This window comes from Pseudophryne corroboree, chromosome 7 (assembly GCF_028390025.1).
Source record: "Pseudophryne corroboree isolate aPseCor3 chromosome 7, aPseCor3.hap2, whole genome shotgun sequence".
NCBI lineage: Eukaryota > Metazoa > Chordata > Amphibia > Anura > Myobatrachidae > Pseudophryne > Pseudophryne corroboree.
This window is the reverse complement of record NC_086450.1, coordinates 10,778,195-10,793,627: the sequence shown is the minus strand read 5'-3', so window position 1 is coordinate 10,793,627 and position 15,433 is coordinate 10,778,195. Positions and strand designations below refer to the sequence as shown.

General features: G+C 48.2%; 1 protein-coding gene across 4 annotated transcripts in view; it reads left to right on the top strand.

Moving 5' to 3' along the window:
- CREB1 (cAMP responsive element binding protein 1) overlaps nucleotides 1-15,433 on the top strand; it is a 162,044-nt gene that overhangs the window by 58,180 nt on the left and 88,431 nt on the right. The gene's annotated exons all lie outside the window — the stretch shown is intronic.

The window sequence follows — 15,433 nt, the reverse complement described above, 5'->3', positions numbered from 1 at the left end:
ATTCTGTGGCAGGCCTGCCACAGCCAAAAAAATCTGTAAATGCCCACTCCACAAGGAAGGTGGGCTCATCTTGGGCAGCTGCCCGAGGGGTCTCGGCTTTACAACTTTGCCGAGCAGTTACTTGGTCAGGAGCAAATACGTTTGTAAAATTCTACAAATTTGATACCCTGGCTGAGGAGGACCGGGATTTCTCTCATTGGGTGCTGCAGAGTCATCCGCACTCTCCCGCCCGTTTGGGAGCTTTGGTATAATCCCCATGGTCCTTACGGAGTTCCCAGCATCCACTAGGACGTCAGAGAAAATAAGAATTTACTTACCGATAATTCTATTTCTCGTAGTCCGTAGTGGATGCTGGGCGCCCATCCCAAGTCTGCAATACTGGTACATAATTATTGTTACCAAAAAATTCGGGTTATTGCTGTAGTGAGCCATCTTTTCTAGAGGCTCCTCTATTATCATGCTGTTAACTGGGTTCAGATCACAAGTTGTACAGTGTGATTGGTGTGGCTGGTATGAGTCTTACCCGGGATTCAAAATCCTTCCTTATTGTGTACGCTCATCCGGGCACAGTATCCTAACTGAGGCTTGGAGGAGGGTCATAGGGGGAGGAGCCAGTGCACACCAGGTGATCCTAAAGCTTTCTTTAGATGTGCCCAGACTCCTGCGGAGCCGCTATTCCCCATGGTCCTTACGGAGTTCCCAGCATCCACTACGGACTACGAGAAATAGAATTATCGGTAAGTAAATTCTTATTATAAACTCCCTGCCGTGTTTCAACACATTTGTTCTCGCACCTCAGGAGTCTGTGAGCTCCGCAGCGGCTGGGTGTCTGAACGGCAGAACAATTGAATTGCTGCTGTTGGGTGCCTTCTAGTGGCGGCCGCGCAAAGAAAAAAAATTGAATTGGTCCCTTTTGAAAGATAAAGGGGCAATTCAGTTGTTTTTGGCGACCGCAGCTTCTGTTTAAAGTGACGGGACCTATTTAGTTGTTTGTGTTAGTGGGCGCGAATACCACTGGCGCTCATTGTTTCTGTTCATACCCTCCTGAGGTGGCAAGCACATTTCCGCAAGAACTCAGGTTTTTGAGTACCTGCTATATTGTCAGCGCACCCAATACTATGCACAGGTTTAGCCGATTTATTTATCTATATCCTGTGCATTTGGGTACAACAAGCACGATAAGTAATGGGCATCTGCAGAACAATTGAATATTGATGGTCAGGCGCCCATTACTTAAATACAGTTAAAAACAATTGAGTCCCCAAAGAGTTCTAAACCGTTCCCAGTGCCTATCTGACAACTCATCTCGCAATTTGTCATTTCTCTAACGTCCTAAGTGGATGCTGGGGACTCCGTAAGGACCATGGGGATTAGCGGCTCCGCAGGAAACTGGGCACAACTATAAAGAAAGCTTTTAGACTACTGGTGTGCACTGGCTCCTCCCACTAAGACCCTCCTCCAGACCTTCGTTAGATTCTTGTGCCCGGCTGAGCTGGATGCACACTAGGGGCTCTCCTGAGCACCTAGAAAGAAAGTATATTTAGGTTTTTTTATTTTCAGTGAGATCTGCTGGCAACAGACTCACTGCAGCGAGGGACTAAGGGGAGAAGAAGCGAACCTACCTAACAGGTGGTAGTTTGGGCTTCTTAGGCTACTGGACACCATTAGCTCCAGAGGGATCGACCGCAGGACCCGACCTTGGTGTTCGTTCCCGGAGCCGCGCCGCCGTCCCCCTTACAGAGCCAGAAGCACGAAGAAGGTCCGGAAAAGCGGCGGCAGAAGACTTCGGTCTTCACCAAGGTAGCGCACAGCACTGCAGCTGTGCGCCATTGCTCCTCATGTACACCTCACACTTCGGTCACTGATGGATGCAGGGCGCTGGGGGGGGGGGGGGGGGGGGGGCGCCCTGAGGGCAATAAATAACACCTTGGCTTGCAAATATACATCATATATAGCCCTAGAGGCTATATAGATGTAAAATTACCCCTGCCAGTATTACAGAAAAAGCGTGAGAAAGTCCGACGAAAAGGGGGCGGGGCTTCTCCCTCAGCACACTGGCGCCATTTTTCCCTCACAGTTCCGCTGGAAGGAAGCTCCCTGGCTCTCCCCTGCAGTCTGAATACGACAGAAGGGTAAAAAAGAGAGGGGGGGCACTAAATTTAGGCGCAGTATAGATAAGATATATATGTAATATATATATATATAAAAAGCAGCTATAAGGAAAACACTCATTGATAGTGGGATCCCAGTGTTATATAGCGCTCTGGTGTGTGCTGGCATACTCTCTCTCTGTCTCTCCAAAGGGCTTTGTGGGGTCCTGTCCTCTGTCAGAGCATTCCCTGTGGGTTTGCGGTGTGTCGGTACGGCTGTGTCGACATGTTTGATGAGACTTATGTGGAGGCGGAGCAGATGCCTGTAAATGTGATGTCACCCCCTGCGGGGTCGACACCTGAGTGAGTGGATGGTGCTGTGGAAGGAATTACGTGATAGTGTCGACTCCTTACATAAAAGGTTTGACGACATACCAAATGTGGGACAGCCGGCTTCTCAGCCTGTGTCTGCCCAGGCGTCTCAAAAACCATCAGGGGCTCTAAAACGCCCGCTACCTCAGATGGTTGACACAGATGTCGACACGGATACTGACTCCAGTGTCGACGACTATGAGACTAATGTAACTTCCAGTAGGGCCACACGTTACATGATTGAGGCAATGAAAAATGTGTTGCACATTTCTGATGTTACCCCCGGTACCACAAAAAAGGGTATAATGTTTGGAAAGAAAAAACTACCAGTAGCATTTCCTCCATCTGAAGAGTTAAATGAAGTGTGTGAAGAAGCGTGGGCTTCCCCTGATAAAAAGCTGGTAATTTCTAAGAGGTTACTAATGGCGTACCCTTTCCCGCCAGAGGATAGGTCACACTGGGAAACATCCCCTAGGGTGGATAAAGCGCTCACACGCTTGTCAAAAAAGGTGGCACTACCGTCTCCGGATACGGCCGCCCTGAAGGAATCTGCTGATAGAAAGCAGGAGGCTATCCTGAAATCTATATATACACACCCAGGTGTTATACTGAGACCGGCTATAGCTTCAGCCTGGATGTGCAGTGCTGCTGCTGCGTGGTCAGATTCCCTGTCAGATAATATAGATACCCTAGACAGGGACACTATATTGCTAAACGTAGAGCATATAAAAGACGCACTTTTATGCATGAGGGATGCACAGAGGGATATTTGCCGGCTGGCATCCAAAATTAGTGCAATGTCCATTTCTGCCAGGAGAGGGTTATGGACTCGGCAGTGGACAGGTGATGCAGATTCCAAACGACATATGGAAGTTCTGCCTTATAAGGGTGAGGAATTGTTCGGGGATGGTCTCTCGGACCTCGTTTCCACAGCAACAGCTGGGAAATCTACATTTTTACCCCATGTTCCCTCACAACCAAAGAAAGCACCGTATTATCAGGTACAGTCCTTTCAGCCCAATAGGGGCAAGCGGGTTAAAGGCGCGTCCTTTTTGCCCAGAGGCAGAGGTAGGGGAAAAAAAGCTGCAGCATACAGCAAGTTCCCAGGAGCAAAAGTCCTCCCCCGCTTCCTCTAAGTCCACAGCATGACGCTGGGGCTCCACAGGCGGAGCCAGGTACGGTGGGGGCCCGTCTCAAAAATTTCAGCAATCAGTGGGCTCGCTCACGGGTGGATCCCTGGATCCTTCAAGTAGTATCTCAGGGGTACAAACTGGAATTCGAGACGTCTCCCCCCCGCCGTTTCCTCAAATCTGCCTTGCCAACCACTCCCTCAGGCAGGGAGGCAGTGTTACAGGCAATTCAAAAGCTGTATTCACAACAAGTGATAGTAAAGGTGCCCCTACTTCAACAAGGAAGGGGTTACTATTCCACAATGTTTGTGGTACCGAAACCGGACGGTTCGGTGAGACCCATTTTAAATTTGAAATCCTTGAACACATATATAAAAAAATTCAAGTTCAAGATGGAATCGCTCAGGGCGGTTATTGCAAGCCTGCACGAGGGAGATTACATGGTATCGCTGGACATCAAGGATGCTTACCTACATGTCCCCATTTACCATCCTCACCAGGAGTACCTCAGGTTTGTGGTACAAGATTGTCATTACCAATTCCAGACGTTGCCGTTCGGTCTCTCCACGGCTCCGAGGGTCTTTACCAAGGTAATGGCGGAAATGATGATACTCCTTCGAAGGAAGGGAGTTTTAATTATCCCGTACTTGGACGATCTCCTGATAAAGGCGAGGTCCAGAGAGCAGTTGTTGGTAGGGGTAGCACTATCTCGGGAATTGCTACAACAGCACGGCTGGATTCTAAACATTCTAAAGTCACAGCTGGTCCCTACGACACGCCTGCTGTTCCTAGGGATGGTTCTGGACACAGAACAGAGAAAAGTGTTTCTCCCGGAGGAGAAGGCCAAGGAGCTGTCATCTCTAGTCAGAGGCCTCCTAAAACCAAAACAGGTGTCGGTGCATCATTGCACGCGGATCCTGTGAAAAATGGTAGCTTCCTACGAAGCGATTCCATTCGGCAGGTTTCATGCAAGAACCTTTCAGTGGGACCTGTTGGACAAGTGGTCCGGATCGCATCTTCAGATGCATCGTCTGATAACCCTGTCTCCAAGGACAAGGGTGTCTCTGCTGTGGTGGCTGCAGAGTGCTCATCTACAGGAGGACCGCAGATTCGGCATACAGGACTGGGTCCTGGTGACCACGGATGCCAGCCTTCGAGGCTGGGGAGCAGTCACACAGGGAAGAAGCTTCCAAGGACTATGGTCAAGTCAGGAGACTTCCCTGCACATAAATATTCTGGAACTAAGGGCCATTTACAATGCCCTAAGTCAGGCAAAACCCCTGCTTCAAAACCAGCCGGTACTGATCCAGTCAGACAACATCACGGCGGTCGCCCATGTAAATCGACAGGGCGGCACGAGAAGCAGGACGGCGATGGCAGAAGCCACAAGGATTCTCCGATGGGCGGAAAATCACGTGTTAGCACTGTCAGCAGTGTTCATTCCGGGAGTGGACAACTGGGAAGCAGACTTCCTCAGCAGTCACGACCTCCACCCGGGAGAGTGGGGACTTCATCCAGAAGTTTTTCAAATGATTGTAAACCAGTGGGAAAAACCACAGGTGGACATGATGGCGTCCCGCCTAAACAAAAAGCTAGAAAAATATTGCGCCAGGTCGAGAGACCCGCAGGCGATAGCTGTGGACGCTCTGGTAACACCGTGGGTGTACCGATCGGTTTATGTGTTCCCTCCTCTTCCTCTCATACCAAAGGTACTGAGGATAATAAGGAGAAGAGGAGTAAGAACTATACTCATTGTTCCGGATTGGCCAAGAAGAGCGTGGTATCCGGAACTTCAAGAAATGATGTCAGAGGACCCATGGCCTTTACCGCTCAGACAAGACCTGCTGCAGCAGGGGCCCTGTCTGTTCCAAGACTTACCGCGGCTGCGTTTGACGGCATGGCGGTTGAACACCGGATCCTGAAGGAAAAGGGCATTCCGGAGGAAGTCATTCCTACTCTGATTAAAGCTAGGAAAGAAGTAACCGCAAACCATTATCACCGCATATGGCGAAAATATGTTGCGTGGTGTGAGGCCAGGAAGGCCCCAACGGAAGAATTTCAGCTGGGCCGGTTCCTGCACTTTCTACAGTCAGGGGTGACTATGGGCCTAAAATTGGGTTCCATTAAGGTCCAGATTTCTGCTCTATCGATTTTCTTCCAGAGAGAATTGGCTACACTACCTGAAGTTCAGACTTTTGTTAAGGGAGTGCTACATATTCAGCCCCCTTTTGTGCCTCCAGTGGCACCTTGGGATCTCAACGTGGTGTTGGATTTCCTAAAGTCACATTGGTTTGAGCCACTGAAAACCGTGGATTTGAAATATCTCACGTGGAAAGTGGTCATGTTATTGGCTTTGGCTTCGGCCAGGCGTGTTTCAGAATTGGCGGCTTTGTCATGTAAAAGCCCTTATCTGATATTCCATATGGATAGGGCAGAATTGAGGACTCGTCCCCAGTTTCTCCCCAAAGTGGTATCAGCTTTTCATCTGAACCAACCTATCGTGGTGCCTGCGGCTACAAATGACTTGGAGGCTTCCAAGTTGTTGGATGTAGTCAGGGCCCTGAAAATTTATGTTTCCAGGACAGCTGGAGTCAGAAAGACTGACTCGCTCTTTATCCTGTATGCGCCCAACAAGTTGGGTGCACCTGCTTCAAAGCAGACTATTGCTCGCTGGATCTGTAGTACGATTCAGCTTGCACATTCTGCGGCTGGACTGCCGCATCCTAAATCAGTAAAAGCCCATTCCACGAGGAAAGTGGGCTCTTCTTGGGCGGCTGCCCGAGGGGTCTCGGCTCTTCAACTTTGCCGAGCTGCAACTTGGTCAGGGGCAAACACGTTTGCAAAATTCTACAAATTTGATACCCTGGCTGAGGAGGACCTTGAGTTCTCTCATTCGGTGCTGCAGTGTCATCCGCACTCTCCCGCCCGTTTGGGAGCTTTGGTATAATCCCCATGGTCCTTACGGAGTCCCCAGCATCCACTTAGGACGTTAGAGAAAATAAGAATTTACTCACCGGTAATTCTATTTCTCATAGTCCGTAGTGGATGCTGGGCGCCCATCCCAAGTGCGGATTGTCTGCAATACTTGTATATAGTTATTGCTTAACTAAAGGGTTATTGTTGAGCTATCTGTTGAGAGGCTCAGTTGTTATCATGCTGTTAACTGGGTATTGTATCACGAGTTATACGGTGTGGCTGGTATGAGTCTTACCCGGGATTCAAAATCCTTCCTAATTGTGTCAGCTCTTCCGGGCACAGTATCCTAACTGAGGTCTGGAGGAGGGTCTTAGTGGGAGGAGCCAGTGCACACCAGTAGTCTAAAAGCTTTCTTTATAGTTGTGCCCAGTCTCCTGCGGAGCCGCTAATCCCCATGGTCCTTACGGAGTCCCCAGCATCCACTACGGACTATGAGAAATAGAATTACCGGTGAGTAAATTCTTATTTTTTATTTTTACTTGTTTTTTCTCTTACGTCCTAGAGGATGCTGGGGACTCCGTAAGGACCATGGGGTATAGACAGGCTCCGCAGGAGACATGGGCACTACAAAGAACTTTTAGTATGGGTGTGCACTGGCTCCTCCCTCTATGCCCCTCCTCCAGACCTCAGTTAGATCCTGTGCCCAGAGGAGATAGGGTGCATTACAGGGGAGCTCTCCTGAGTTTCTCTGAAAAAGAATTTTGTTAGGTTTTTTATTTTCAGGGAGCACTGCTCCCTGCATCGTGGGACTGAGGAGAGAGAAGCATACCTACTTAAGTGATAGGCTCTGCTTCTTAGGCTACTGGACACCATTAGCTCCAGAGGGAGTCGGAACGCAGGTCTCACCCCGCAGTTCGTCCCAGAGCCGCGCTGCCGTCCTCCTCGCAGAGCCGGAAGATAGAAGCCGGGTGAGTATAAGAAGAAAAGAAGACTTCAAGGGGGCAGAAGACTTCAGATCTTCACTGAGGTAAGCGCGCAGCGGTAACACTGCGCGCCATTGCTCCCACACACAACACACAAGGCACTGATGGGTGCAGGGCGCAGGGGGGGGCGCCCTGGGCAGCAATAAACCTCTAGGGCTGGCAGACATGCATATATAGGCTACAGAGGCACTATATATCATAACCCCCGCCAGTATTGTAAAAATGAGCGGGACTGAAGCCCGCCGGTGAGGGAGCGGAGCTTGGTCCCTCAGCACGGAAAGCGCCATTTTCTCCACAGCATGGAGCTGGCTCCCCGAACTTTCCCCTGCTGAAGACACAGGGCAAAACAGAGAGGGGGGGGGGGGGGGCATTTATTAGCAGCAGTGAGTGTATATAATGTGATTATGTATATATATTTATATAAAGCGCTGTTTTATCTGGGAAGTCTATTTCCGGTGTCAGTGGCGCTGGGTGTGTGCTGGCATACTCTCTCTCTGTCTCTCCAAAGGGCCTTATTGGGGAGCGGTCTCCATAATAATATCCCTGTGTGTGTGGGGTTGTGTCGGTACGTGTGTGTCGGCATGTCTGAAGCGGAAGGCTCATCTAAGGAGGAGGTAGAGCGGATGCTTGTGGTGTCTCCGTTGGCAACGCCGACACCTGATTGATTGGACATGTGGAATGTTTTTAAATGCAAATGTAAATTCATTACATAAGAGATTGGACAAAGCAGAGTCCAAGGATGTGACTGTGTCACAGGGCCCTTCAGGGTTTAAAAAACGTCCCCTGTCCCAAATAGTAGACACTGATACCGACACGGATTCTGACTCCAGTGTCGACTATGATTATGCAAGGTTACACCCAAGGGTGGCAAAAAGTATTCATTGTTTGATTATTGCAATAAAAGATGTTTTGCATATCACAGATGACTCCTCTGTCCCTGACACGAGGGTACACAGGTTTAAGGTAAAGAAACCTGAGGTAACGTTTCCCCCATATTATTTGAAAAAGCTGGGGAAACTCCAGACCAAAAACTGCAGTTTCCCAAAAGAATTATTATGGCGTATCCTTTCCCCTCAAAGGACAGGCTACGGTGGGAATCATCACCCACGGTCGACAAGGCCTTAACAAGCTTGTCCAAAAAGGTGGCCCTACCGTCCCCGGACACGGTGACACCAAAAGGTCCTGCGGATCGCAGGCAGAAAACTACCTTAAAATCAATTTATACACATACGGGGGCTTTGCTCGGACCGGCAATAGCATCGGCTTGGGTTTGTAGCTCGGTAGCAGCTTGGACAGATACCTTGTCAGCTGATATTGATACCCTAGATAGGGATACCATTTAATTGACCTTAGGTCACATCAAAGACGCAGTCTTATATATGCTGTGGACCCGCCAATGGACGGGTGATGCCGACTCAAGGAGGCATATGGAAATTTTGCCTTACAAGGGTGAGCTTTTAATTGGGGAAGGTCTCGCGGACCTGGTTTCAACAGCTATCGTGGGTAAATCTACCTTTTTTGCCTTATGTTCCACCACAGCAAAAGAAAACGCCACAGTATCAGATGCAGTCCTCTCGGTCGCATAAGTCCAGAAGAGGTCGCGGCTCTTCCTTCCTTGCCAGAGGTAAGGGTAGAGAGAAAAAGAATGCCTGCTACGGCCAGTTCCCAGGAACAGAAATCCTCCCCGGCTTCTACTAAATCCACCGCATGACGCTGGGGCTCCACTGAGGGGGTCCGCTCCGGTGGGGGCACGTCTTAGACTCTTCAGCCACGTCTGGGTTCAGTCGGATGTGGGTCCTTGGGCGATGGAAATTGTGTCCCATGGTTACAAGCTGGAATTCAAAGACTGGCCTCCCCGCCGATTCTTCAAATCTGCTTTACCAAAGTATCCCCCAGAGAGGGAGATAGTGTGGGCTGCAATTCTTCAGCAAGTGTTTATCAGGGTTCCCTTAATGCAGCAGGGAAAAGGGTACTATTCAACCGTATTTGGGGCAACCGAAGGCGGATGGCTCAGTCAGACCCATTCTCAACTTAAAATCCCTGAACCTGTACTTAAAAGGGTTCAAGTTCAAGATGGAATCGATCAAGGCAGTGATCTACAGCCTGGAAGGGGGGGATTTTATGGTGTCACTAGACATAAAGGATGCATACCTTCATGTCCCCTTTTATCCTCCTCATCAAGCGTACCTGAGATTCGCTGTACAGGCCTGTCATTTCCAATTTCAGATGTTGCCGTTTGGGCTTTCCACGGCCCCAAGGGTTTTCACCAAGGTAATGGCGGAAGTGTTGGTTCTCCGGCGCAGGCAAGGAGTCACAATTATCCCGTACTTGGACGATCTCCTGATAAAAGCGAGATCAAAGGAACAGTTGCAGAAAAGCGTGTCACTCTCCCTGAGAGTGCTGCAGCAACATGGCTGGATTCTAAATCTACCAAAGTCACAGTTGGTTTCAACAACTCGGCTGTCTTTCTTAGGCATGATTCTGGACACAGAACAGGAGAGGGTTTTTCTCCCAATGGAAAAAGCCCAGGAACTCCAGAACAGGGTCAGAGACCTGTAAAAATAAAAAAAGAGTGTCAGTCCATCAATGCACTCGAGTACTGGAGAAAATGGTGGCAACCTACGAGGCCATCCCCTTCGGCAGGTTTCAGGCGAGGACTTTTCAGTGGGACCTTCTGAACAAGTGATCCGGGTCTCACCTTCCAATACATCAGAAGATGACCCTGTCCCCCAGGGCCAGGGTGTCTCTTCTGTGGCGACTGCAGAGTGCTCATCTTCTAGAAGGTCGCAGGTTCGGCATTCAGGACTGGGTCCTGATGACCACGGATGCGAGCCTCCGAGGATGGGGAGCAGTCGCACAAGGTAGGTATTTTCAGGGACGGTGGTCAAGCCAGGAGGCTAGCCTACACACATACATACTGGAATTAAGGGCCGGTTACAAAGGCCTACGACAAGCGGAGAATCTTCATCGCGAACTACCGGTTCTGATTCAATCAGACAACATCACAGCTGTGGCTCATGTAAACCGCCAAGGCGGTACAAAGAGCAGAGTGGCAATGGCGGAAGCCACCAGGATTCTGCGGTGGGCAGAAAATCACGTAAGCGATCTGTCAGCGATATTCATTCCGGGAGTGGACAACTGGGAAGCAGTCTTCCTCTGCAGACACGATCTCCATCCAGGAGAGTGGGGACTTCATCAAGAAGTTTTTGCAGAGATAACAAGTCGTTGGGAGCTTCCTCAAATAGACATGATGGCATCACGCCTCAACAAGAAGCTTTGGAGGTATTGCGCCAGGTCAAGGGACCTTCAGGCAGTGGCAGTGGACGCCCTGGTAACACCATGGGTGTTTCAGTCGGTCTATGTGTTTCCTCCTCTTCCTTTCATCTAAAAAATATTGGGAATCATTAGACTGAAACGAGTACTGACAATACTCATTGTTCCAGATTGGCCTCGAAGGGCCTGGTATTCAGATATAAAGGGGATGCCCACAGAAGATCCGTGGCCTCTTCCTCTCGGAGAGGACCTGTGACAGCAGGGGCCCTGCGTGTACCAAGACCTACCGCGGTTACGTTTGACGGCATGGCGGTTGAACACAGAATCCTAGCGGAGAAAGGTATTCCGGAAGAAGTCATCCCTACTCTGATAAAGGCTAGGAAGGAAGTGACGGTGAAACTTTATCACCATATCTGGAGAAAGTTTGTATCTTGGTGTGAAGCCAAGAATGCTCCTACGGAAGGTTTCCACTTGGGCCATTTTCTCCACTTTCAACAGATAGGAGTGGATATGGGCCTAAAGTTAGGCTCCATTGAGGTACAGATTTCGGCCCTGTCTATATTCTTCCAGAAGGAATTGGCTTCTCTCCTGGAAGTCCAAACTTTTGTAAGGGGAGTGCCCCTATCTGATTTTCCAGGTGGATAGAGCGGAATGGAGGACTCGTCCTCAATTTCTACCGAAGGTGGTTTCGTCTTTTCACATGAACCAACCTATTGGGGTGCCTGTGGCTACGGGGGACTTGGAGGACTCCAAGTACCTGGATGTAGTCAGGGCCTTAAAAAAATTTCTGTAGCCAGGACGGCTAGGGTTAGGAAAACAGAGGTTCTGTTTATCCTGTATGCGGCCAACAAAGTTGGCGCTCCTGCTTCTAAGTGGACTATTGCTCGCTGGATCTGTAACTCGATTCAGCAGGTTCATTAATACGGCTGGATTGCCGTTACCGAATTCGGTAAAGGCCCATTCCACTAGGAAGGTGGGCTCTTCTTGGGAGGCTGCCCGAGGCGTCTCGACATTACAGCTTTGCCAAGCAGCTACTTGGTCGGTTTCAAACACTTTTGCATAATTCTACAAGTTTGATACCCTGGCTGATGAGGACATCGTTTGCTCAATCGGTGCTGCAGAGTCATCCGCACTCTCCCGCTCGTTTGGGAGCTTTGGTATAATCCCCATGGTCCTTACAGAGTCCCCAGCATCCTCTAGGACGTAAGAGAAAATAAGATTTTGAACCTACCGGTAAATCTTTTTCTCCTAGTCCGTAGAGGATGCTGGGCGCCCGTCCCAGTGCGGACTAAATCTGCAAGACTTGTATATAGTTGTTGCTTACATAAGGGTTATGTTACAGTTGGAATCGGTCTTTGACTGATACTGTTTTTTGTTCATACTGTTAACTGGTTGCGTATATTCCAGGTTATATGGTATGATTGGTGTGGGCTGGTATGAATCTTGCCCTTAGATTAACAAAATCCTTTCCTCGTACTGTCAGTCTCCTCTGGGCACAGTTCTCTAACTGAGGTCTGGAGGAGGGGCATAGAGGGATGAGCCAGTGCACACCCATACTAAAAGTTTTTTTTGTAGTGCCCATGTCTCCTGCGGAGCCCGTCTATACCCCATGGTCCTTACGGAGTCCCCAGCATCCTCTACGGATTAGGAGAAAAAGATTTACCGGTAGGTTCAAAATCTTATTTTTGTCCCTATAAAAATATTGTAAAATTTGTAAATTTTAAAGAAAATAAGAATATCACACGAATTTCCCTTTGAACAAATACAAATGACTTTGGTTTTCTTAACATAACTTAGATGTTGAAATGATGCCATGATCGTCCCAATTTCCATTGTACTCCAGACCAAACGTTCTAGTGCATACACACACTGCAATCCTTCAACGACCTAATGATACAGTATATCCTGCATCATTAGGTAGGTAACAATATGTATGGAGGGAATTGGATTGCTTTACCCCGTAGCTGCCACTAGGGGGTGCGAAATGGAGCAATTCAATTGTTGCACCGTTTAGATGCCCAGTAGCTGCGGGGATGACATTTCTTCCAGCTTTCCGAGGTGCGAGAAGAAATGTCGGCAAAGTGGTGATGATGATGATATTAATAATTTTATTTATATAGCGCTCTTTCTCCAATAGGAATCAAGGCGCTTTAGGCATCCGAACGGAAGTTGGGATGCCCAAAGCAGGACTTTATGGGTTTTGCCGTTCTATTCTCAAATTGCTCTCTATCATGCACGGACTTTGATACTTAGCGCCGCACCAAAACACTAATACTAAGTACCTAGCATACTATTTGCAAACAGACGCAAAATTGAGGAAAGAGCACAATGAAGGAAAAAGTACAAAGGGCAGATCCATATGAGTGACCCTCGCCTGCATAATTATGCTTAATCTGCCATTTTATACCAATTCCTTTATAACAGATCTAAAACACAAAACCTAGTACACTGTGTGTGATCTAAAACACAAAACCTAGTACACTGTGTGTGAACTAAAACAGAAACCTAGTACACTGTGTGTGTGATCTAAAACACAAAACCTAGTACACTGTGTGTGTGATCTAAAACACAAAACCTAGTACACTGTGTGTGTGATCTAAAACACAAAACCTAGTACACTGTGTGTGTGATCTAAAACACAAAACCTAGTACACTGTGTGTGATCTAAAACACAAAACCTAGTACACTGTGTGTGTGATCTAAAACACAAAACCTAGTACACTGTGTGTGATCTAAAACACAAAACCTAGTACACTGTGTGTGATCTAAAACACAAAACCTAGTACACTGTGTGTGAACTAAAACACAAAACCTAGTACACTGTGTGTGATCTAAAACACAAAACCTAGTACACTGTGTGAACTAAAACACAAAACCTAGTACACTGTGTGTGATCTAAAACACAAAACCTAGTACACTGTGTGTGATCTAAAACACAAAACCTAGTACACTGTGGGAACTAAAACACAAAACCCAGTACACTGTGTGTGAACTAAGACGCAAGATTGAGCAAAATAAAATCGCTAAATTGATGAGAGTACACAATACAGGAGTCATGGCGGGGGGGGGGGGGGATTCAATTGTTGGGTGCTAGAATACAATTGAATCGCCCCCCAGGCATCTCACGCCATATGGCTCTAAACCTATTGGTGTATGAGGACAGTGTATTGCCACAGCTAGTAGGATTGTAGATTTCCAGATATCTATTAAATAGTTTCTTCTCCGTCTGTTTTCTAGATAAAGGCAATCATTAATAACTTTGTGATGCCCTTTTGGTGTTCTATCCCACGTTATGTACTAACCTGTATTGCTTCAAAATGGTTTGATTGGAACAGATTTCACAGACCCTTCTGAGAGCCTTGGTGAAAGCTAGGAAATTGCACGCACGCAAACGCTGATACGACAAATTCCCACATGTCAGACTGAATGGCGATAGGTAATCTGGGTGTGTATGGTCGTGTACCATGTGCTTTACAATCTTTCTGCACTAGTGTGACCGGAAACTCGTGTATGTATTGCTGTGACCATGCGGCGGAGTATGGCGGTATAGGACGGCTAGAAGAGGCAGTTATCTAGTCAGCCAGGCCAAGATGTGTGATGAGCAAAATGTCCTCTTGTCATGTCCCTTATAAGTCTTCACAATTCCTTCTACATTCTGACTATTCACTATATTGAGATCTATGAAGTTGTGTGGCTTCAGTAAGTGTCTGTGTTGTGCACTGTAAGAATAATGCAGCCACTACATGGGATATTCTCACTATTATAATCAGTAATGGTGTTCTGAACATATAGCAGATGGAGGGAGACTTTCCGGGTTGCTAGAAGTGAGCGCAGTTTGCACGCTGGCTTTTGTGGTTGAAGTTATCCGTGGATTCATAGCTCTGCAATAGACCTTGCTCAGACTGTGGATGTAGTGTAATACTGCTGTCTTCCTGCAGGGTCTAGGTATTCACTAAGGGAGGAATCCTTTACTGGAGTGGGGAGGCTGTGACTTCAGTACTGTATATGGGGACGTGTTGATGTAAGAACGTTGTGGTTACTAGACACTATATAAGTGAATGCTAGAGATTAGAGAGGTGATTAGACACATAGGCACAGTAAAGGCTTCATTCCTGTAGTGGCGTGTTATCATTTTAGCCAGGGCCGGTTCTTTACCTTGTGGCGCCCAGGGCGAAAGTTTCCTTTGGTGCCCCCCCCCCCCCCCTCTCTCCACAACAGTGAAGCAGGTTTAGGGCACGTCCTAGGCGCGCGTACAAAAATTGGGGGCATGGCTTCCTAGGAAAGGGGCGTGGTCAGTTGTGCACCCTGTAGAGCTGTGCCCCCTGCAGCTGTTGTGCCCCCCTTAGTGTGCCCACCAATAGCTGTGCCCCTGGTTAAAAAATACTTACAAGCCCCGTTCCCGCTTCCCGACCACTGCACTCCGCCGCCGGCGCCGCTACTCTGATCTATGGGAGAGAAGTCATGACGTCTCTCCCATAGCGCCGCAGAGAAAGGTCCTCTCCATGGAGGCAAACTATATGCTACCTCACTGCATGTCTAGATTCCCTTTGCACAGAGTACCTTTTCATAACCACCGCCATCCTAGCTAGTAGTGGCTATTGCAATTGAATTCCCCCCAAAGTCTCTGCCAGACATTCTATCTCTGTGTATGCCTAGCATTATTAACATT